The 24258-nt window shown below is 42.7% G+C and overlaps 1 long non-coding RNA gene and 1 pseudogene across 1 annotated transcript; both read left to right on the forward strand.

Moving 5' to 3' along the window:
* Nucleotides 1-5622: 5622 nt before the first annotated feature.
* Nucleotides 5623-6047, forward strand: LOC100394517 (large ribosomal subunit protein eL27 pseudogene; annotated as a pseudogene).
* Nucleotides 6048-16982: 10935 nt separating this feature from the next.
* On the forward strand, nucleotides 16983-22511 carry LOC118144143 (uncharacterized). The gene is made up of 3 exons (XR_004728706.3): nucleotides 16983-17168; nucleotides 19220-19383; nucleotides 19577-22511. It is a non-coding gene; the product is annotated as an uncharacterized LOC118144143 (long non-coding RNA).
* Nucleotides 22512-24258: the final 1747 nt, after the last annotated feature.

Genomic DNA, 24258 nt, shown 5'->3' on the forward strand with positions numbered 1-24258 from the left:
TATATAGTGTCCGACCTACCCTCTGCGGGAAGACTGAGCTCGTTCGGAAAAAACCGGACCGCAGGCTAGAGGAAATTCCTTAAGTTCAGGCTTTATTGAGAGGAAAGAGCCTCCGGGCAGGCCAGCCGGGACGAAAAGGAAAAATGGCCGCGCCGCTCAGAGGGGCAGGGTTGTTTTATAGGGGGCTGAAGGGCTGGGGGGTGGGGAAGCCAAAAGCCGAGGTGGTGGGCAACTGTTGGTCAGTTTGAACTGCTGGGCGGGAAGCTGGGCGGCGGGAGGGCTAGGGCCGGTATGTAAAGTGAGAGATAAGGGAGCCTCTTTGTGGGGGAGGGAAAGAGAGAGAGATTTTGCGGTAGGGGCAGAGTTTTCCAAACATATAGGAATTTGGGCAAGATAAAAAAACTAGTGCTGAGTCCTCAAATATTACTATAGGAGAAATTCCTGGAGGTAAAATTGCTGGATGGAGCTAACACTATTAGTTGCCTATTTAAAAAATATCCCCCTTTACACACACCCACACCCACACCCAACACCCACACACACACGCCCACACCATTTTTCATAACAGAGCCCTGCTTTTGTTTGAAATAGCCCTGTGTTCAATTTAAAAACTCATTTTTCCATCCTTGTTAGCACTTGGACTGGTCACAGGACACTGCTCTTAGCAATAAGATGAAGGTGGCTGTGGGGATCGCTCCCGTGTGAGGCCCCTAGGAAATAGGCCTCGCCATATGGTGAGCTTGAGCCCGGACACAGATCCCCAGTTGGGGGAGTTGAGCTGAGGGAAAGCAGGAACTGAGAGAGGGACTATGTTATTCAAAATAATTAACAGACATTACTTTATGGATATGAGGACATGGAAAGCATCATGTCCACTTTCGGCTTCTTATGGTTTATTGCTTGATTGTGTTCATTTTGGACCCTTGTTACCTTCATTGTAAAATATTAACTTAAGTATTTACACTTGGTAACTTACCGTAACTTACTGGGCGTGACTGTAACTTACTTACCTTGACCTATTGGGCGTAACCTACTTACTGGGCGTAACCTACTTACTGGGCTTAACCTACTTACTGGGCTTAACTTAGTGGGCGTAACTTGCTTACTGTAACTTAAGTACATTGATCTGGCGTAAACAACTTTGACTTCAGAAAAAGTATATAATAAAAGATATTGCAAAAGTAAAATTGCTGCTTGGACATAGCCTAAGCCAGCCCTCCAGACTCCGCTTTCCTTTATTCTTTCACTTCCGCGCACTCTCTCCCTCAGGTTGAACGAGACATCTACGTTGGCAGTCTCGGGGACTCCTGCAGGTCAGTAGTCCCCCGGCAGACGTGCTGGACCCCAACAGGTGGCATCTCTAGGGGTAGTGTTCTTTTCAGAATAAAAAAGAAAAGAAAGCTTTTTTACCCTCTTTATCCTTTACTTTATATTCCTCTTTCTGCCAGAAATGTAAATGTGAGTCTGTGGGTACAGCAGCTGCCTTGTGGCCATAAAACAGAGGCAGGAAAATTAAGACCTATGCACTAAAGCGCAGAAAGTCAACATAATACGTATTAAAATCCATTGTCATAAGTGTCTTCTCCTTCCCAAGTCTCAGTGAGTAATTATGTCGATGAAAAGACTCACACTTTGTAAAATATTTGAAGAGATTTATTCTGAGCCAAATACGAGTGATCATGGCCCGTGACATAGCCCTCAGGAAATCCTGAGAATGTGTGCCCAAGGTGATTGGGGGGCAGCTTTGTTTTATACATGTTAGGGAGACACGAGACTTCCATCAAATATATTTAGGAAATACATTGGTTCAGTTCAGAAAGGGCGAGACAACAGGAAGGGGGTTAGAGGAGAGGCTGCCAGGTTGTAGGTAGATTTAAACACTTTCTGGTTGACAATTGGTTGAGTTTATCTAAAGACCTGGGATGAATAGAAAGGAAAGGTCTGAGTTAAGATGAAAGATTACGGAGACCAAAGTTCTGATTTGCAGAGGAGGCCTTCAGATAGTGGGCTTCAGAGAGAATAGGCTGTACATTGTTTCTTATCAGACCTAAATCTGTGTTGATGTTAATGCCGGAGAGGTATCGTAAGGCATGTTTGACCCTCACTTTCCATCATGGCCTGAAACAGTCTTTCAGGCTAAATTTTAAAAGTGCCCTGGCCAGGAGAAAGTCCATTCAGATGTTTGTGGGGGTGGGTGTGGGGATGGGGGAGGTCGGGGTGGGGGGTGCTTAGAATTTTCTTTTTGATTTAGAATTATTACACACATCTACTTTCATTTATATGGTATTTCATGACTTACAAGTGTGCTTTCACAAACCTTTTTGTTCACCTCACTTTATTTTTCCAGTATCTCCCCACCCACATGACAAATACTGGCACTCTTTAAAAAAAAATCTCCTGCAATAATGAAAGCTAATAATTCATTGATTACTAATTTTGACTTAGTTTGCTTTCCTTCTAACAACCAGCTGAGATGAGCTACTCTAAAAGTGTGGGATTTAAAATTTGGGAAAAGCAATATTGTAACAGAGAACCTTTTGGGAAGGGGGTCCATACTCCAAAATAGAAGTGACAGGGTAGAGTCCCACGAGAGGATTAAAGGTCAAAGAAAAGATGCTCCAAATGGGAGGGAAGGAGGCAGAAGGGATGTCCATGTGTAACTGAAGACAAATCTGATCTATTCTGAAGTTTTGCACTGTAGTCTGTGGGAGATACATTTTCCCTGTATTACTTAGTGTTCCTGCAAAACTTCAGCCTCTTGAACCACAGATATTGATCTACATGAAAATGAGAATGCTTGCTTTCATTTCCCCCATAAATATTTGTTCTCTACAACCTTCATTATGGAGCCACTGGCTTCCACTTAAAGGATAATAAAACTTCTCTTATTATTTTTTTTTTTTAAAGTACGGTTTCACCATGATGGCCAGGCTGGTCTTGAACTCCTGACCTCAGGTGATCCACCCACCTCGGCCTCCCAAAGTGCTCAGATTACAGGCATGAGCCACCTCGAGGTCAAAACTTCTCTTATCTTACCTGGAGTCAGAGCCTTACATTCCAGGACAGGGAACTTCCCTCCTCCCTAGAAAGACCTCCAAAAGAATGTAGAGGACTATCTCCATGAGCTTGTACAAGAAAAGTGGAGAAAACCCTCAAAGAGGCTGGTTTTATCTTCCCAGCTGGAATAGATATTTACATTCCAAAAGGTAAGAATTCACAAAATCCTTTCCCTTTTGTTCCTAAGGAAAATTGGTTTACCTTAGGGAGCACAGCTTTTTCTCTCTCCTTTGAGGAGGAGAGAGGGGAATGTTTGTCTCTGTCCTATATGAACTCCCGGATCCATATCACAGCTCCTTTCCTAAAGTGCCAACCCTCCATACACACAGCCTCATCTTTCTATCTCTCACTGTCGCCTGAGGCTGCTAGGCTTGAGCATAACTCAGCTAAAAAGAATGCCAGCCTCTAGCAGCCCCTACTCCAGGCTTTTATTTAGTATACCAAAGGGCAAGGGTCCTTAGATAAACACCATTAGAGGGTAATTAACTTCTGCCGACCCCCTGAGTAGAAGGCAGTTAAGAAAAGGTATTTGCTAGTGGAGGTGGGGGTGAACAGACTTATCTGGATAAACTTCTTTTACAATTTCTAGTATTTACTCTACTGTCCTAATGCCTTAGGGTAAGAGCCAGTGGCCTTCCAACATGCTCAATCATTACAAGCTATGTAAACTTTGGCCTTCCAAAAAGGTTTGTGACTAATCCCTAAAGCTATCTCTAATATTTTTCCTGTAATATTTTTGGCCACTACCCTGAGTGAACCCCCACACAGGAGGATTGCTTGAGCCCAGGAGCCTGAGGCTGCAGTGAGCCCAGATCACACCACTGCACACTAGTGTGAGTCACAGAATAAAACCCTGTCTCAAAATAAATAAAGGAGGAAAGAAATTGAGGCTCAAGGAGGTTAGGGTAAATTGCTCAAAACCATTCTGCTGTGACCTAAACCTAGAGTGAACATATGTCCTGATGTGTCCAGGATAGCCTCAGTTTATGTCTATTGCCCTGGTGTAATTTTTTTTTTTTTGAGACGGAATTTTGCTCTTGTTGCCCAGGCTGGAGTGCAGTGGTGCGATAACGGCTCACTGCAACCTCTGCCTTCAGGTTTCAAGCTATTCTCCTGCCTCAGCCTCCAGAGTAGCTGGGATTACAAGTGCCCACCACCATGCCCAGTTAATTTTTGTATTTTTAGTAGAGACAGGGTTTCACCATGTTGGCCAGGCTGGTCTTGAACTCCTGACCTTGTGATCTGCCTGCCTCGGCCTCCCAAAATGTTGGGATTACAGGTGTGAGTCACCGTGCCCGGCCTTCCTGGTGTAATTATTAATAGCACCTTTTCACTCTCCAGAGTATCCTAGTTGGATAGTAAATTATATTGAGGAAGGAGACTCTTAATCCTCTTAAGCTTCTGAGACTCCTTTCCCCTAGACTTCTACATCGCATTTTAATAGAAGTAAAGGCTGGCAGACCGGGAGCCACCCTTAATTACACTCCTGTAAATCTCAGGCATGGTATGGAGGAATCTTTCTGCAAGACATTGTTTTTGCTTAAACATGATCAAACCCCCACCTAGTCACGTACTCCATGCCTACTTCATGAATCAAGACCTTTTCACATGTAATTTCTAGAATTGTAAGCCTTTAAAAGGGCAAGGATTTTCTTTGTCGAGGGGCTCCAGTTAAGGTATTTTCACCTGCTGCAGTCCACGGCCAAATAAATCACTACCTCCCTGTTCAGTGTTGGAGAGTTTTGTTTGCAGCTGCTCCTGCTTCAATATGGTCACTCTACCAAAACGGTTTCTCTCGTTCACTCAAATCCAATCTTTTATTTCATTACTGCCTTGTTTCCTCCACTTATGGCAGCTTCAGGATGATTAAAACAAGGGAAAAGACTGGCTTCAGACCATGCAATCACTTCTATGAGAAAGAATGTTTCCAATCGCAAACAAACAATTCAACCAGTGACTTTTAAAGTTGCAAACTACTAGTATAGTACAGCAGTGAAGAGATCAGGCTCTGAATCTCTTCACTGTGTGTGAAGGTGTGTGGCTTTGGGGAAATTAATGTGGAAAAAAAATCAGCCAGAGCACCATTAGCATAGACTTTATTCAAAATGTCAGGCCTGGCCGATCTCGGTGGCTCACACCTGTAATCCTAGCACTTTGGGAGGCCAAGGCAGGTGGATCATGAGCTCAGGAGATAGAGACCATCCTGGCTAACATGGTGAAACCCTGTCTCTACTAAAAATACAAAAAATTAGCGAGGCGTGGTGGTACATACCTATAGTCCCAGCTACTCAGAAGGCTGAGGCAAGAGAATTGCTTGAACCCAGGAGGCAGAGGTTGCAATGAACGGAGATGGTGCCACTGCACTCCAGCCTGGGCGACAGAGGAAGACTCCATCTCAAAAAAAAAAGCCTGAGAAAGAGCTAAAATATGGCCTGTCTTGGGGGAGGAAATGGAAAGAATTTTTATCAAACTTTAACTGGAGTGGGAGAAGGGACTGCCAGCCAGAATGCTGCTAGTTTGGGGGAAGAGTTGGTCAAAGAGATTCTTGAAAGAGGGTGGAGCCCGTTTTGCTGTAGGCCTGAGTAGTTGCTGCCAAAATGGGCAAGTTCATGAAACTGGGGAAGGTGGTGCTTGTTCTGGCTGGACGCTACTCTGGATGCAAAGCCGTCATCATGAAAAACATTAATGATGGCACCTCAGATCGCCCCTACACCCATGCTCTGGTGGCTGAAATTGACCACAATCCCGGCAAAGTGACAGTTGCCATGGGCAAGAAGATTGCCAAGAGGTCAACGATCAAGTCTTTTGTGAAAGTTTATAACCACAATCATCTGATGCCCACAAGGTACTCTGTGGATATCCCCTTGGACAGAACTGTTGGCAATAAGGATGTCCTCAGAGATCCTGCTCTTAAACACAAGGCCTGGCAGGAGGCCGAGCTCAAGTTTGAAGAGCGATACCAGATAGGCAAGAACAAGTGGTTCTTCTAGAAGCTGAGCTTTTAGATGCTTTGTTTTGGTCATTAAAATTAAAAAGAAAAAAAAAATAAAAGAATGAGGGAGGAATCGTTGTTGCAGATGAGCAGCCACTGTTTGAGCACGTTGGATTTATCAGCCTGGACGGGAGGAACAGTTAGGGGCTAAGATCCTGCACAGGAAGAGGTGGAAGGAAGAACTGTAGGCAAAGGGGACCTGCAGGGGAAAATGGTCCACATGGAAAATGCTAGGACTTAAAGGACTCTTAGATTAGTTAACTCTTCTGCCTCCTTTTCCTCAGCTGTAAGATGAGGCTAAGTTTATAAGGGTGGTTTCTGAGGATGGAATGTACTGAGTTACATAGGTGTTCAGCAAACAGTAGCTCTTATTATCTGAGATGGAGTTTCCCTCTGTCATCAGGCTGGAGTGCAGTGGTGTGATCTTGGCTCACGGCAACCTCCACCTCCTGGGGTTCAAGTGATTTTCCTGCCTCAGCCTCCCCAGTAGCTCAGGCTACAGGCTTGCACCACCATCCACAGCTGATTTTTGTATTTTTAGAAGAGACAGGGTTTCACCATGTTGGCCAGGATGGTCTTGATCTCTTGACCTTGTGACCCACCCACCTTGGCCTCCCAAAGTGCTAGGATTACAGGCGTGAGCCGCTACGCCCCGCGAGTATTCTTTGAGTCTCTTCCCCACCCTGTGCCCCTAGCGTAGTAGTAAGGGTATGGATTTTCTTTATACTGCATATAAAAGTTTGAGAAACTATAAATTTTTTATAATAAAGAATGAAAACTCCGAAAGGCATCTAGGGTGAGGTAGAGGGTCTGCACAGAGATTATGAAGGAAGAGGACTGCCAAAGCTGTCACTGGATTCAGGCACTCAACAGATTGGAACACCGTGTGGAGATTCATGGTAGTGTGAAGGTGCTTTATTTGTTATTAATTACTCAGAGATTTTATTATATTTTAACCTGGGGGAGGAAACCCTCCTTTTTTGGCCGTTTTGAAAACAAGATAAATTTCTTTAGATGTGGAAAGTATCAATGACCAATTCAACAGTTTTTCTTTATTTTTTAATTTATTTATTTTGGAAGACAAAGTCTTATTCTGTTGCCCAGGCTAGAGTGCAGTGGTGCAATTTGGGCTCACTGCAACCTCTGCCTCCTGGGTTGAAGCAATTCTCCTGCCTCCGCCTCCCGAGTAGCTGGGACTACAGGCGTGCACCACCACGCTCAGTTAATTTTTGTATTTTTAGTAGAGCTGGGGTTTCACCATGTTGCCCAGGCTCGTCTCGAACTCCTGACCTTAAGTGATCTGCCCACCTCAGCCTCCCAAAATGCTAGGATTACAGGCTGAGCCACCAAGCACTTCATGGCATATTTCTAATACTTAAAAACTCACCCGACAAAAGAGATACTTTGTGGCCAGGCCCAGTGGCTGACGCCTGTAATTCTGGCACTTTGGGAGGCTGAGGCAGGTGGATAATTTGATGTCACGAGTTCAAGAACAGCCTGGCCAATATGGTGGAAGCCTGTCTCTACTAAAAATACAAAAATTAGCTGGGCATGGTGGTGGGCACCTGCAATCCCAGCTACTCGGGAGGCTGAGGCAGAAGAATCACTTGAACCCTGGAGGCGGAGGCTGCGGTGAGCCAAGATCGCGGCATTGCACTTCAGCCTGGGCATAAGAGCTTGACACCGAAAAAAACAAAAAAACAAACAAAAACAAAAAAAACCCCACAAGGTCAGGAGACAGCTGATTGTTATTCTGAATGGATAACTTTGGGGTGGTTTTGATGAAAGAAAAACTTCAGTCTTTTGCCTAAATAATGACTTTATGGGTTATCTTAGAATTCAAGGCTTTCCAAATATTTCTGGTTCTCATCGTGGCTTATCTTAGAGTGCACAGCTTTTAGGAATGTCAGCCTTTTCCAGACTATGGTACAGGATGATTAATCGATAAGGTGGACAGGGCTAGACATGATAGTAGTTTTACAGACTAGAATTTACACTAAACGTCCATAGGCTTCTGTAGGGCCACCAAGTAGAGTTGTGTGGATTGTATAGGTTGTGCACTACACAACTTTAAATGTTATGTGCACAGTGCCCTCTGGAGTTATAAAATGCAAAGTCTACTCAGCCATACCTGGAAGCCTAGAGGCCAGGCAGGTAACACAAATCAGTGAAACATATGGACCACTGAAAGGATTCCAGCAAATTTAAAAATAATGGTCAGAGCACTGTGGAGTTGTAATAAAACAAATTTGTAGACTATGTTCAGCCTTGGAACTCAAGTTTGGGACCTCTGCTATATTAGGTGGAGGTAGTCAGTATTTTTGAGCAGGGTCATGATGCAAAGAGATATGTAAAATAGATTACCATAGAGAAAAGAGACTACAGTGAAATAAATAAGTCAGAAAAGGACTTCAATAATCTGAGCTGAGGAAACAGAGGCTTGGCCCAGAGCGATGTGGGCAGACATAGAAAGAGAAGAATTAATAGAATTTGGTGATCTGATCCAGGTTTGATTCTGAATCAAATAAATTCAAACTTCATTTCTCATAAGAAAAAAGAAAAGAAGGGGAGACCAGAGTAATGCAAGGTTTTGAACTTGGGTCCTTAGGAAAATACCTGGAAGAAAAATATTTACCTTAGAAATAATTTCATTTTAAAAATAATCTTTTTAGGATATGACAGTAAAAATCATGTTTTGAAAGCTTATGTAATGCTGGCCGGGAACGGTGGCTCAAGCACTTTGGGAGGCCGAAGCAGATGGATCACTTGAGGTCAAGAGTTTGAGACCAGCCTGACCAACACGGCAAAACTCTATCTCTACTAAAATACAAAAATTAGCTGGGCGTGTTGGCAGGCACCTGTAATCCTAGCTACTGGGGAGGCTGAGGCAGGAGAATAGCTTGAACCTTGGAGGCAGAAGCTGCAGTGAGCAGAGACTGTACCACTGCACTCCAGCCTGGGCAACAGAGTGAGACGCCATCTCAAAAAAAAAAAAAAAAAAAAGGAAGAAAAGAAAAAAAACTGATGTAATGTTATGGTATTGTTCATAATAAAAATATGTGGGAAATAAAGCAGACAAGACGAAGACATAAATTGGAAAAAAAACTATGCAAAAACATTAACAAAATGTTATCTCTGAGCAATGTGATTGTAAGTTACAATAATTTTGCTCTTTATACTTGTACTAAGTTTCCAAAATTTCAACAATGAATGTGTTATATTTAAAAATAGAAAAAATACTTTTAAAGATCCTAGAGGCTTGACTTTTACATAAGCCATAAATTCAACCTGAATTATTTTGTTTTTGTGGTAACCATTTGCGATAGTAAGTACTAACAGGCTTGGCATTTTGGTGCTAGAGAAATTGGTCCTTTTCTCGTGTACTAGATAGGAAGCCCTTGTAATCTTAAGGAGATAAAGATTTAATGTTGCCTAGTGATATATATTTGTTTAGGGATTTGTTTTTATTAAAAAACTAACTTCAATTGTTTTTATGATTTTCAGAAAAGATGATTTTTTTGTTTTTTTTTTAAGAATTAGCTATAGCCCTTCCCAAGTTGTGCTCATAGCTTAAAGCCTACCTGAGCTTTTCCCAAGAACATAAAGATTCAAGCAAAAAGGAATGATAACAGTATTATTCTGTTTAAGGCTGGGCGTGGTGGCTCACACCTGCAATCCCAGCACTTTGAGAGGCCGAGGTGGGTGGATCATCTGAGATCAGGAGTTCCAGACCAGTCAGGCCAACATGGTAAAACCCCATCTCTACTAAAATACAAAAATTAGCTGGGTGTGGTGGCACATGTAATCCCAGCTACTCAGGAGGCTGAGACATGAGAATCACTTGAACCTTGGAGGCGGAGGTTTCAGTGAGCCAAGATAGTACCACTGCACTCCGGCCTGGGTGATAGAGTGAGGCTGTGTCTTAAAAAAAAGAAATTCTGTTTATAGGACTTTAAAGTTTTAAAAAATGGCTTCATACATATTTGATACCAGGCTCATTTGACTTTTAAGAAGAAAAACAGGATGTAATTATAGGAAGTTTTTTCAGCTCTATTTTGTGAAGATATTGAGGCTCACAGAGGTAAAGTCTCTTGCTTAGTATCACCACAGCGTTATCAAATGGTAAAGCTGGAATTGAAGTCAAGGTCTTTCAAGTAGCATAATTTTTCTCACAGATGATGAATTAAAAACCATGAGGGCTGTGCCTGGCCCACGGGACTGGACCACCTTGCTATGCTGACAGCTGATCTGTTCATTTCCTCACCACCTTTGCCCAGCCCCATGACCTGGCCCCAGACTATCACTGTGGTATAGCGGCTGACCCCAAGCCCCAGACTATCACTGTGGTATAGCAGCTCCAGCACCCAGTGAAACCCAAAATACAACAAAGGATAACGGAAGGTCGCTAACAACTCTAATTTCCTTAAAGTGCATTTGGTATTTTAAACTTGGTACCATGATTTGCACACAAGTCCTTCCTCAAAACAATATAAGAGTAAAGGTCTGAGATAAATAATGAAAATGATAGAAAATTTTACAGGTTTGATGTCTTAGTTCACATCCAACAGTATAATAATTTTTTCTGTGTGAAAATCTTTTTTTTTCTTAATTTTTTTTTTAAAGACGGGGTTTCACCATGTTGGTTGGGCTGGTCTTGAACTCCCAACCTCAGGTGATCCACCCACCTTGGCCTCCAAAGTGCTTGGATTACAGGCATGAGCCACCACGCCCAGCTGAAAATCTTATACTTATCATAAATGGTTAAATTACAGGAGCAAAATTTTTGTAGAAGCAAAACTTGAAGAATTAGCTTCAGTTCCACATGGTTACAGCCTCAAAATTAGTTTTCTGTTCATACTTCTTTGATGTTATCGTCTTTGGCAGTTACGCCCACTTGCTGCAGGAATTTCTCATTGTTCTGTGATCAGGGGCATTTATTTGTTTTAACTCACGCTCTACAGTTCGTCATGCAAATCTGATTTTTGCTTTGAATATAATTTTGGTTGGATACAATCTCACACTGTTCTTCACACATGCTTGGGTTTTTTGTATATATCATTTTATTCTGCCAATATACTGTTTGGGTATTTGTTTATACTTTTATGCTATTACCCATACTTATTTGTTCAGTAAACTCTTAATACCAGATAACTTGGATATACTAGCAAATAGCTCATTTATCACCCTACCAATCACTTTAAAAGCAACATTGCTTTCTATAAGTTAATACTAATGTCACATACAATAAATATTTATCAAATGAATGATTAAATGGATATGAGCTAAGAAAAGAGGTATAGCCAAATATGAGTAGGATATTACAAAAATTAGGAAATTCTAACTTTATATATATATATTTAGAAATAAATATATACATTCATATAAACATATTTATTTAAAGATATATATTTAAATAAATATATATATTTGGAGAGAGGGAGTTTCGCTATGTTACCCAGGCTGGTCTTGAACTCCTGGCCTCAAGCAATCCTTCCATCTCAGTCTCCCTAAGTGCTTGGATTTTAGATGTGAGCCACTACATCCAGCCTAAAGTTTTTTTTGATGAGCCATAAAAATGGCTTTGGTCTAGTCATAACTTAAAATTGAAATGTTTTAAGATACCAAACCTAAGCAATAAATGGTAAACTTGAAGAACCAGATTTTACAAAAATGACCATACGTGGTAACTTCTCAGAGGAAGCAGTCTACCCTCCTGTTCAAAGCCAAGCCCTCCTGTATTATCTATTTCTATATAACAAATTACCCAGACTTCATGGCTTAACACAACAAACATTGGCCAGGCACAGTGGCTCACACCTGTCATCCCAGCACTTTGGGAGGCTGAGGCAGGTGGATCATGAGGTCAGGAGTTCAAGACCAGTCTGGCCAAGATGATGAAACGCCATCTCTACTAAAAATTACGAAAAAATATTAGCCAGGAATAATGGCATGCGCCTGTAATCCCATCTACTCAGGAGGCTGAGGCAGGAGAATTGCTTGAAACTGGGAGGTGAGCAGTGAGCCAAGATCGTGCCACTGCACTCCAGGCTGGGTGACAGAGCGAGACTCTGTCTCAAAACAAAAACAAAAACAAAAAAACAAAAAAAGTCTGTTATCTCACACCGTTTGGATGTGAGGAATCTGGGAGCAACATGGCAGGTGGTTCTGGCTCAGAATGTCTCTCCTGATGGTTACAGTCAGATGTCAGCCAGGGCTGCCATCGTCTGAAGCCTTAACTGAGCTAGGGGATTCCCTTCCAAGCTCCCTCACGTGGTTGTTGGCAAGAAGCCTTACTTTCTCACCATATCTGCTTCTCCAAAGATAGCAGCTGGCTTCCCTCAGAGCAAATAATCAGGGACGTGAGAGAAAGCGAGCAAATGTCACAAAGACAGAAGCCACAGTAGATTTTATAACCCAACCTCTGAAATGACAAAATGTCATTTCTGCCATATTTAATCAGTCACTCAGAGCATTGTGGGACGGGCAGACAAAAGGGCATGACTACCGGGAGAAAGGATGAGTGGGGGCCATCTTGGAGGGTGACTATCAGACTTCCCTGGTATTCTTTATGATCTTCTCCCATCTCTTCAGGAACTTTGCCACATTTGTTACCCACTTGCTCTTACTCTTTGACTACTTCCTCTTGGCTAGTTCTTCCCCATCTTGGTTCTGGATACTCTAACTATATTCTGAGGTTTCGCTCTATACCATCTTGTTTTCCTTGACTCTTTTGCTTGACTAGTGTGACAACAGTCTTCCCTGGCTTTTATCCACTGCTGGCCTTCTTCCTTTAGCTCTCTATAAATGTTGGTATTTTTCACAGTTTAGTCCTCACCTCTTTTTTTTTTTTTTTAATAAAGACGGGTTTTCACCATGTTGGTCAGGCTGGTCTTGAACTCCCAACCTCAGGTGATCCGCCCACTTTGGCCTCCAAAGTGCTTGGATTACAGGCGTGAGCCACCATGCCTGGCCTCTTTTTTCTTGTTCTAAACACTCTCCCTTTCTAACTTTTTCTGTGTCATTGCCCTTAGCTGCCATCTGTATGCTGATGACTTACAAATCTAAATTCCAAGATTTTTTTCTTTTTTTAGTTCCACTATTATTATTTTTATTTTGAGATGCAGTTTTGCTCTTGTTCCCCAGGCTGGAGTGCAATGGCACAATCTTGGCTCACCGCAGTCTCCGCCTTCTGGGTTCAAGCGATTCGCCTGCCTCAGCCTCCCGAGTAGCTGTTACAAGGCATGTGCCACCATGCCTGGCTAATTTTTTGTATTTTTTGTAAAGATGGGTTTCACTATGTTAGCCAGGATGGTCTCAATCTCCCAACCTCAGGTGATCCACCGGCCCTGGCCTCCCAAAGTGCTGGGATTATAGGTGTGAGTAACCCCGCCCAGCCTAGTTCCATTATTATATCCAACTCCTTGCTCAAGAGTCTGAAAGTCCCACAGGTTTCCCAACTGATAGTTAAATTTGCTCTATTTAAGGGGATTGATTACTTCTGGGAGCTTTTGATTGGGAATAGAAACATTTTTTATTAACAGTAGTCCAGGCCAGATGTGGTGGCTCATCCCTATAATCCTAATACTTTTGGAGGCTGAAGTGGCAGGATCACTTCAGGCAAGGAGTTCCAGACCAACCTGGGCAAGAGGGAGACCCCACCTCTACAAATAAGTAAAGGAACAAATAGATATAGATATAGATATATGGATATATATGAGACAGAGTCTTGCGTCTTGCTCTGTCGCCCTGGCTGTGTGCAGTAGCGCTATCTTGGCTCACGGCAACCATTATTTATACTTTTAGCTCAACATAAAAGCAGAAGGCTCATCCTAATTACCAGTTTATGCAGAAAATATAAAAGGAAGAGCTGCACCCAGCCTCATCATCAACTCTGGTCTGCCTCCTGGCTTCAAGTGATTCTCCTGCCTCAGCCTCTTGAGCAGCTGGGACCACAGGTGCCTGCCACCAACCTGGCTAACTTTTTGTATTAGTAGAGATGGGGTTTCACTATGTTAGCCAGGACGGTCTTGATCTCCTGACCTCATGATCTGCCCACCACGGCCTCCCAAAGTGCTGGGACTACAGGCACGAGCCTCTGTGCCAGGCCCAAGCAAACAAGTATTTTTAAGAAGTATCCAAGATGGCTGATCGCTAACATCTCGGGATTGCAGCTCCCAGCGAAAGTGCAGAGAACGAGAGGACGCCACACTTTCAGACAAATTTTTGTCGCTCACAGAGCAGAAGATTCCCAGTGGAGGAACCCCACGGGTCGCCAGCACAACCCTTGTGGCCGGCGCAGCGGTTTTGCCGGCACCTCAGCGCGGCAGCTCTTGGTGCAGAGTAAACGGGACTGGTTCCCCTTCTGACCGACGTTTGGAGCTCCAGGAAGGCAGAGTCGCTTATTAGGGACTCAAGAAGGAAGCCAGACTGGAGATTCCTGGGCAGAAAAGCACCATCAGTCTTAATGCCGCTGTTTTGGCCGGCGCAGTGGGTTGCTCATATTTTGGCTCTGGGAATTAACAACTTGGACGTCCACTCAGAGATCTAATTTGAAAGTTGGTAATTACAAAGATGACAGGTGGATAAATTTACAATGATGGGAAGAAACCAGCTTAAAAAGGCTGAGAATACTCAAAATCAGAATGCCTCTCCCTCTAAAGAGGATCACAGTTCCTCATCAGCAAGGGAACAAGGCTTGATGGGAATGAGCACATCCCATTACCAGAATCAGGCTTCAGAAGATGGATAGTAAGAAACTTCTGTGAGTTAAAAGGACATGTTGTAGCCCAATGTAAAGAAACTAAGTACTTTGAAAAAAGGTTCGATGAAATCCTAATGAGAATAGACAATTTAGAGAGGAATATAAGTGAATTAATGGAACTGAAGAATACAATATGGGAACTCCGAGAAGTATGCACAGGTTTAAACACTCGAATTGTTCAAGCAGAAGAAAGGATATCAGAGGTCGAAGACCAACTTAATGAAACAAAACAAGAAGACAAGAATAGAGAAAAAAGGATAAAAAGGAATGAGCAAAGTCTCCAAGAAATATGGGACAATGTGAAAAGACCTAATTTACGTTTGATAGGTATAACTGAATGCGACGGAGAGAATGAATCCAAGCTGGAAAATATTCTTCAGGATATTATTCAGGAAAATTTTCCCAATTTAGCAAAGCAGGACAATATTCAACCCCAGGTAATACAGAGAACACCACAAAGATATTCCTCAAGAAGAGCAACCCCAAGGCACATAATCATTAGATTCACCAGGGTTGAAATGAAGGAGAAAATACTAAGGGCAGCCAGAGAGAAAGGTCAGGTTACCCACAAAGGGAAGCCTATTAGACTTACAGCAGATCTCTCAGCAGAAACCCTACAAGCCAGAAGAGAGTGGGGGCCGATATTCAACATCCTTAAAGAACAGAGCTTTCAGCCCAGAATTTCATATCCAGCCAAACTAAGCTTCACAACTGAAGGAAAAATAAAATCTTTTATGAACAAGCAAGTACTCAGAGATTTTCTTACCACCAGACCTGCTTTACAAGAGCTTCTGAAAGAAGCATTACACATAGAAAGGAACAACCAGTATTAGCCTTTCTAAAAATATACCAAAAAGTAAAGAGCATCAACATAAAGAAGAATTTACATCAATGAATGGATAAAATAGCCAGTTAACATCAAAGGGCAGTAACCCTAAATTTAAATTGACTAAATCCCCCAATCAAAAGATACAGCCAAAACCCAACGGTACGCTACATCCAGACCCATTTCACATGCAAGGATACACAAAGACTCAAAACAAAGGGATGGAGAAAGATTAACCAACTAAATGGAGAGCTAAAATAAATAAATAAATAAATAAATAAAAAGCAGGAGTTGCAACTCTCGCAGCTGATAAAATAGATTTCAAAGCAACAAAGATATAGTGGTAAAAGGATCAATGCAATAATAAGAGCTAACGAGCCTAACACCCAGATACATAGAGACTTAGACTCAATGAGACAGAAAATTAATAAGGATATCCAGGACTCGAACTCAGATCCAGAACAAGTAAACTTAATAAATATTTATAGAGCTCTCCACTTTAAATATACAAAATATACATTCTTGTCAATACCACATCACACCTACTCATAGGTTTAAATGAAATATTGATCGGCCATTATTAATACCCATTTTTTAGAATAAAGCAACATTTTCGTTCTCTCTCCCTCTTTTTCTTCCTCTTTCTTCCTCTCCTTCACTGCTTTTTTTTTTCTTTCCTTCTCTCCAAAAAAAAAAAAAAGAAGTATTGCACAGGGAACTTTAACTCCAAAATAAGGTGCATCTGTTTGTACCAATCTCTAGAGCAAAGGCATAATGGAATGTGTAAATAGCAAAAGCTTCCCTTTTTTTGCAGAGGAAGCCACTGATATGTCCATCAAACCATTCTTTATACTTTTAGCTCAACATAAAAGCACAAGGCTCACCCTAATTATCAGTTTATGCAGAAAATATAAAAGAGCTGCACCTAGCCTCCTAATCAACTCCGGTGTGCTAGCACCTCTTCAGGTGCTTCACGGTGTGTATCCCAAGACTCAAAACCTTAGCAAATCCACTCCTACACAAATTGCTCAAGACCAACTCCTCCCTGGAATGCTCTAGATTTCAGACCTAAATTTCTCCTAAGCCAATGTTATGAAACCAAGTTCTAAGAGCCGTGTCCCCCAGGGCCTCTCTAGCACAGATAGACACTGGCTCTACATCCTGCAGCTGTTGTTCGCACATTTCTATGATGTAACTGTGCTGTCAGCAAGAGTTCATAATGCAATACAACATTTGCATATAATGCAGTGATTATGCACTAAATATTCTCATTATGAAATAACATTATAATGTCCAATCACAAGCCACATGCAGCAGCAGCCTGCTCATACATATACAATATCAGAACTCTCACTTGCAAGTTGATATTGATACAGGAAAGTTTCCCTTGTCCCCCTCACAGGGCATGCGATGGGGACGTGGCTAACTTATTCAGTGTCCCGATGCTCAGCATATAGCTCCGCAGACTGTGGGGCACCGACCCCACGGCAGCGTCTAGGGGTGAATATTTACAGCTCTTGAAGCCCCAGTGGGTATGTATTACAGGGTGCTCTTAGTTTGCCGTCTTGTGTTAACCAGCTCAATTAGACCCTCTACTCTGTTGCAAGGACAGAGGGCTTTCTGTCTCCTGGGTTCTTGCCTTGGTGTACAGGAAGAATCGGATCACATGTGGGCTTGGAGAATGAGTGCAAAGTTTTACTGAGTGGAAGCACCTCTCAGCTGATGGGGGAACCAGAAAGGAGATGGTCTTTCCCAGGAATTCAGCCACTTGGGGCCTGAGGCTCTCCTCCAACTGCCCTGGTCAAACTCCACCTCAACCCACTTGCCCACTGATGGCCTGGGGTGTGCTGGTACCTGTTGGTGTGCTCCTCCGCAGCCATGCTCCTCTTGACGTCCAGCCACTTGTATCTCCTTCTGCCAACGCGTTCTTTGTAATGTCCAGCCACTTGTGTCTGCCTGCCTGCTAGGGTCTCCAGTTTTTATAGTCTCAGGATGGGGGCGTGGCAGGCCAGGGTGGTCTTGGGAAATGGAACATGTGGGCAGGAAATGTCTGTCCTCACCTAGGTCCGTGGGGGTGGAGCCTTTCTCTACCCAGCACTTCCCTTCCCCGCTTCTGTATTATTTAAAGGGACCACACTCTTCCATCCCTAGCACTCCAGTATCAATATGTACCCTTCCGCAGGAACAAAACCTGATGTCACGTGAATATATGTTGTCTCTTATTCAAGCTATGAACCTTATTTTCACCAGTGAAATAGCTTGGCATTAAGGTTGGACACTCAGAACTTCTCCACATGCTTGAATCTCTAGAGCCTCCATTCTAAGACTGATGAAATCATTTCTGTACTTCAAACCCATCTAGTGGGAGAGGTTGCCTAGAAGCCAGTTAGTAGTGCCACAGTTCTAAAGTTTAAAACTGGTCAGGGACCACAAGAAGAAAATCACATTTCATCCAAGGAAACATGAGTTTTCCCTTCCTCCCTCCCTCCCTCCCTTCCTTTCTTCCTTCCTTTTCCTTCTCTTTCTTTCAACTATAGAGGCGAGATCTCACGGTATTGCCCAGGTTGGTATCAAGCTCCTGGGCTCAAGCAATCCACCAGCCTCAGCCAGCCAAAGAGCTGGGACTACCATGTTTGGTGTGTACCACCATGTTCTGCTGGAAACGTAGTTTTTAAACATTAAAAATTTTCAGGGGCCAGGTGTGGTGGTTCACGTCTGCAATCCCAGCACTTTGGGAACCCAAGGCGGGTGGATCACTTGAGGTCAGGAGTTAAAGACCAGCCTGGCCAACATGGTGAAACCCCATCTCTGCTAACAATACAAAAAGCCTGGCTCACGCCTGTAATCCCAATTACTTGGGAAGCTGAGGCAGAATAACTTGAATCCAGTAGGTGGAGGTTGCAGTGAGCCAAGATTGTGCCACTACACTCCAACCTAGGCAATAGAGTGAGACTCTATCTCAAATAAATAAATAAATAAATTTAAAAATAAATATAATAAATTTTTAAACAGAAAGAAAAATTGAAATATTTGTACTGAGAAAATGCCATGTCTAACAAACTTAATGCTAGTCCTAGATTGTTTAGGTAGCTTTATAAAAGCAGGGAGGAAGGAAGGGAAAGAAAGAGGGTAAAAACAAAAAATACGTAAAGGAGGAACTCAATGATAAAGGTCAGAGGCTTTGGTTCTGGATACCCCAAAACTATCTTTTCTTTTCTTTTTTTTAAATTTTTTTATAAGAAAGACGGGGTTTCACCATGATGGTCAAGCTGGTCTTAAACTCCCGACCTCAGGTGATCCACCTGCCTTGGCCTCCAAAGTGCTTGGATTACAGGTGTGAGCCACCATGCCCGGTCCAAAACTATCTTTTCAAGTTGATCAACATTCCTTCATCTCATAGTGCTATTTATTATATATTTATAATGTATTTTGTATTGAGATTATATATGTTTTATATATCAAGATTTTATTATATATTGAGATTGCAGAAATTTATGGCTGGTGTTGCTTTATGCTGGCATGTTTGTAGTTTGGTATGTTGAGAATGCTTTCATAATTAAGACATACATACATTTTTTTGTAGCTGCACATAATCTCAATGTTTGAATGATTAACTGAAAAGAACACACAATTTCAGACAATATCTCTGGTACCAAGTCAAACCAGGAACATTCTGAACCTAGAGTTGTTTGAACAAAGACTGGAGAGTACTGCCTTCTTCGACATACCAGAACCCACAGGAAGATGGTAAGTTATTACGTAAACCAGATGTGACCTTCAAGTCCAACATTATCAAATTATAAGGAATAATTTCAGCAGCAGCACTGATTATAACCTCACTCCACTGTGCCACTCTGAGTATTGCAAAGCACTGATTATAGGATGCAGGTATTGATAAGGAGATTCTAATCAATGTCCTAATGTGTTTTTTCAAATGTAGGTTCTTGCAAACTGAGTTTCAGAAATCATGACCCTGGCATGAATCACAAGATCATAAAAGCCTTCTGAGATTCTGCAAACATGGTATCTCTATCTCCTTGACATTCTCCTGCAGCATTCCAGACAGGCTGTTGAGATTGAGGTAGAGATAGAGTGGGCAGCCTGGAGAAAATTGTAAATGTTTGTAAAACCTGCTGAGGAGCTTTGGAGAAGCAGATGACCCAGACCAAATAAAAAGACTGCTAAGCTATTCTGGAGGTTCACCTGAGTTTAGAGGGCATGGATTTATTGTGGCTATTGCATTCCAGACCCTTGAATATGTTTTCACATTTAATCCTCCTGACATCTAAATATGTAAATATAATTTTCCTGATTTTGCAGAATTTAAGTCACTAATAGAAGCTGCCACCGCTAGTTAGAGTTTTGTGGATGCAAACAACAGAAAATCACTTTTATAGATAAAAGGCATTTCACTGGAAAAATATGTGGAAACAAGAGGGCCAAAACAAAGAGGGAGGTTAATGAACCAATATGTAAAGAACAAAACCAAAGCATTTCGCAGGCCTCAAGTAGTAAAAACGAATAGACCGATTCTTTAGGATATAGCTGCCTGTATATTCCTTAGTATCTTTGGATCACTCCGCCCCAGAGTCCAATTCTGAGAGAGCAGATGGTGGGGAGACACTGACTGCCTTAGCCAAAGTCATACTCTTAGTTGAGAAGCTGCCTCCAAGACTGGAATACAGCATTGTGCAGGTTAAGATGGTTTTGCCAAAGAAAGGAGGCTGGATAACGGTGAGCAAAGATGAGCAAATATGTCCACAACAGATCAAATAGCAGAATCTCTATTTGTCAGATGTGAAACCTAATGTATGTTTTTTAGCTAGGTCTGTTGTCATCTGGATGATTATAGCACAAGTGAAACAGAAGAGAAAGAGATTTGAGGGCATTAATGCTGGAAATAGTGATGGATAATCACTATACGTCTGAGCTAGGAAAGATAATTTGGAAACCAGAACTGGGACAAGGTGGGTTTAAATCAAGTTTAGCCTAAAGCTGCCTTCTCACACATTTAAGTTTGGCCTAAAGCTTTTTCTGTACGTCATGAACTGTAACAGGTGGAGGGCTAAACCAGCCATAGCCCACACCTGTGCCAATCACTGAGTTTTGGCCAATCAAATGTAGCCAACTGTTTGAACCGTGTTCAAATAAGGCAAATGCCAAGCTGTAACCAATCCAGTTGTTTCTGTACTTCACTTTTGTTTTCTGTATGTCACTTTCCTTTTGCTGTCTACAAATCTTCTTCCACCACGTGGCTGTGCTGGATTCTCTATGAATCTGCTGTGATTCTGAGGGTTGCCCTATTTGCAAATTGTTCATTCCTCAATTAAACTCCTTTAAATTGAACTCGGCTGAAGTTCTTTTGCCAGTGGTAAGAAATTTCTAAGAATCTTCTGAGATTTTCTCTGTTTTTTGAGAGAGTCTCCCTTTTTTTTGAGACATTTTTGTTTGTTTTTTGTTTTTGTCTTTTTGGTTTTTTTCCTTTTTGTGGAGAATGGGATCTCACTATATGCTGAGGCAGGTCTCGAACTCCTGGGCTCAAGCTATCCTCCCGCCTCTGCCTCCCTAAGAGCTGGGATTACAAGTGTGATCCACAGTGCCCGGTGAGACATTGTTTCACCATGTCGGTCAGGCTGGTCTCAAATTCCTGATCTCAAGTGATTTACCTGCCTCAGCCTCCCAAAGTGCTGGGATTACAGGAGTGAGCCATCACTCCCAGCCAGATCTTCTGAGATTATGCCAGAAATTTTTTTTTTTTTGAGATGGAGTTTTACCTTTTTGCCTAGGCTGGAGGGCAATGGTGCAATCATGGCCCACTGCAACCACTGCCTCCCCCACCGAGTTCAAGTGATTCTCCTACCTCAGCTTCCCGAGTAGCTGAGATTACAGGTACCTGCCACCACACCTGGCTAATTTTTGTATTTTTAGTAGAGATGGGGTTTCACCATATTGGCCAGGCAGGTCTCGAGCTCCTGACTTCAGGTGATCCACCTGCCTCAACCTCCCAAACTGCTGGAATTACAGGCATGAGCCACCGCGCCTGACCTATTATGCCAGAAATTCTATGATGTAAACCAAGCAAGAGGCATGCTGTGAGAAATTGAGGTGCTGTGAAGGGTCATCAGAGAGCAAATGAAGTTCCAATTGGGTTTTAGTTTCATTTATTTATTTATTTAAAATAGAGTCAGACACAGTGGCTCACCCCTATAATCCTAGCACTTTGGGAGGCTAAGGCTTGAGCCCAGGAGTTTGAGACCAGCCTGGGAAACATAGCGAGACCCTGTCTCTATGTAAAAAAAAAAATTATTGGATTAGGCAGGGATGGTGGCATATGCCTGTGGTTCCAGCTACTCTAGAGGCTGAGATAGGAGGATCACTTGCACCCAGAAGGTTGAGGCTGCAGTGAGCTGTGTTTACACCAGTGCACTCCAGTCTGGGCAACAGAGCAAGACCCTGCCTCAAACGAATAAATAAAATAAAATACATTAAAATGCTGTCATTTATTTCCATTTACTGGGGGAAAAGAGGGAGAAGTAGAATCATCACCATCCAGCTACCCAAATAATATAAGATCTAAAGCTGGGTGCTGTGGTGCACACCTGTAATCCCAGCTACTCAGGAAGCTGAGTTGGGAAGATCTCTTGAGCCCAGGAGTTCAAGATCAGCCTGGGCAACATAGCAAGACCCTGTCTCAAACAAACAAATAATGTGAGATCCTTTGAGATAAGCTTTACCATAAACATATATTTCCAACATTCCATTCTTACCCAGTGAAAATCCACAAAACAAATCGAAAATTACCCACAAACCTGTTTTTTTCTTTACTTTTTTGTTTGTTTGTTTTATATATATATATTTTTTTTAAATACAGATGTGAGCCGGGCACATTGGCTCATACCTATAATCCCAACACTTTGGGAGGCCGAGGTGGGCAGATCCCCTGAGGTCAGGAGCTTGAGACCAGCTTAGCCAACATGGTGAAACACCATCTCTACTAAAAATACAAAAATTAGTTGAGAGTGGTGGCACTCTCACAAGAATCACTTGAACTCAGGAGACAAAGGTTGCAGTGAGCCGAGATCCCACCACTGCACTCCAGCCTGGGTGATAGAGCGAGAATCCGTCTCCAAAAAAAAAAAAAACAACACATGGGGTCTCACTATGTTAGCCACACAGGTCTCTAACTACTGGCCTCAAGCAATCCTCCTGCCTTGGTCTCTCTAAGTGCTAGGATTACAGGCATAAGCCACCATGCCCAGCCATTTTTATGTGATGGGGTCTGGCTGTGTTGGCCAGGCTGGAGTGCAGTGACATGATCTCAGCTCACTGCAACGTCTGCCTCTTGGGCTCAAACCATCCTCCCACCACAGCCTCCTAAAGAGCTGGGACTACAGCTGTGTGCCACGACGCCCAGCTAAACTTTTTTTGTATTTTTGGTAGAGATGGCGTTTTGCCATGTTGCCCAGGCTGGTCTCAAACTCTTGGCCTCCCAAAGTGCTGAGATTACAGGCATGAGCCACCATGCCCAACCCTTTTTTTTTAGTTTTAATTTTTTTTCTTTTTTTAAAGACAGGTTCTTGCTCTCTGTTGCCCAGGCTGGAGTGCAGTGGCACAATTTGGCTCACTGCAGCCTCCACCTTCTGGACACAAGTGATCCTCCTCCCTCAGCCTCCTGAATAGCTGGGGCCACAGGTATGAGCCACCATTCCCAGTTAATTTTTATTTTTATTTTTGCAGAGATAGGGTTTTGCCATGTTTCCCAGCCTGGTCTCAAACTCCTGAACTCAAGCAATCCACTTGCCTCAGCCTCCCAAAGTGCTGGGATTATAGGCATGAGCCATGGTGCCCAGCCTTCTTTAGTTTTTTTTTTAAATGAATGAGTGATTTCTTTTTTTTTTTTTTTTTTAATGTTGCCCAGGCTGGCCTCGAACGCGCAGCCTCACCTCCTCCAGTGCCAGGACAACTGGCCTGAGCCACAGTGGCTCCCCAGCCTTCTTCTTTTTTTTTTTTTTTTTTGAGATGGAGTCTTGCTTTTGTTGCCCAGGCTGGAGTGCAATGGTGCGATCTTGGCTCACTGCAACCTCTGCTCCCGGGTTCAAGTGATTCTCCTGCCTCAGCCTCCCACGTAGCTTCCCCAGCCTTCTTTAGTTTTAAAAGACCATCAAATTCTTGGAGATAGCACAGACTTCCCACTGTTAACATTCAGAAGGAACACACATACAGTCGTGTCTCCATTGGGCTTACTACGCTTGTTAATGGTGCATTTCAGAGCTGAGAACAATTCCAATGAGGTTTTCAATGCTAGTAATATAAACACTGCTGTTTCAACAGTCTACATTAGGTCAGCATTTAACAGAGGGTCTCCCTCACCAGCAGATTGTCCAAGAATACAAGTTCAACCACTGGCTCAAGAGAAGCAGAAAGTCTTCTCAATGGTTCAAAATTCATTTTATGTTTAACGACAGGCCTTCTGCAAACTGAGGCTCTGAGTTTTTTAGGGTAGTGACTGTGATTCTTCCTAGACACAGAAGGCCAACAGAGTGATTGTTACAACAGCAGAGAGCAAAAGCCATTACATACTAGAAGCCAGTGAGAAAGAAGATCCAGGACCCTGTAGAGCAG

The sequence above is a fragment of the Callithrix jacchus genome, chromosome 9, assembly GCF_049354715.1.
Source record: "Callithrix jacchus isolate 240 chromosome 9, calJac240_pri, whole genome shotgun sequence".
In the NCBI taxonomy this organism is placed as follows: domain Eukaryota; kingdom Metazoa; phylum Chordata; class Mammalia; order Primates; family Cebidae; genus Callithrix; species Callithrix jacchus.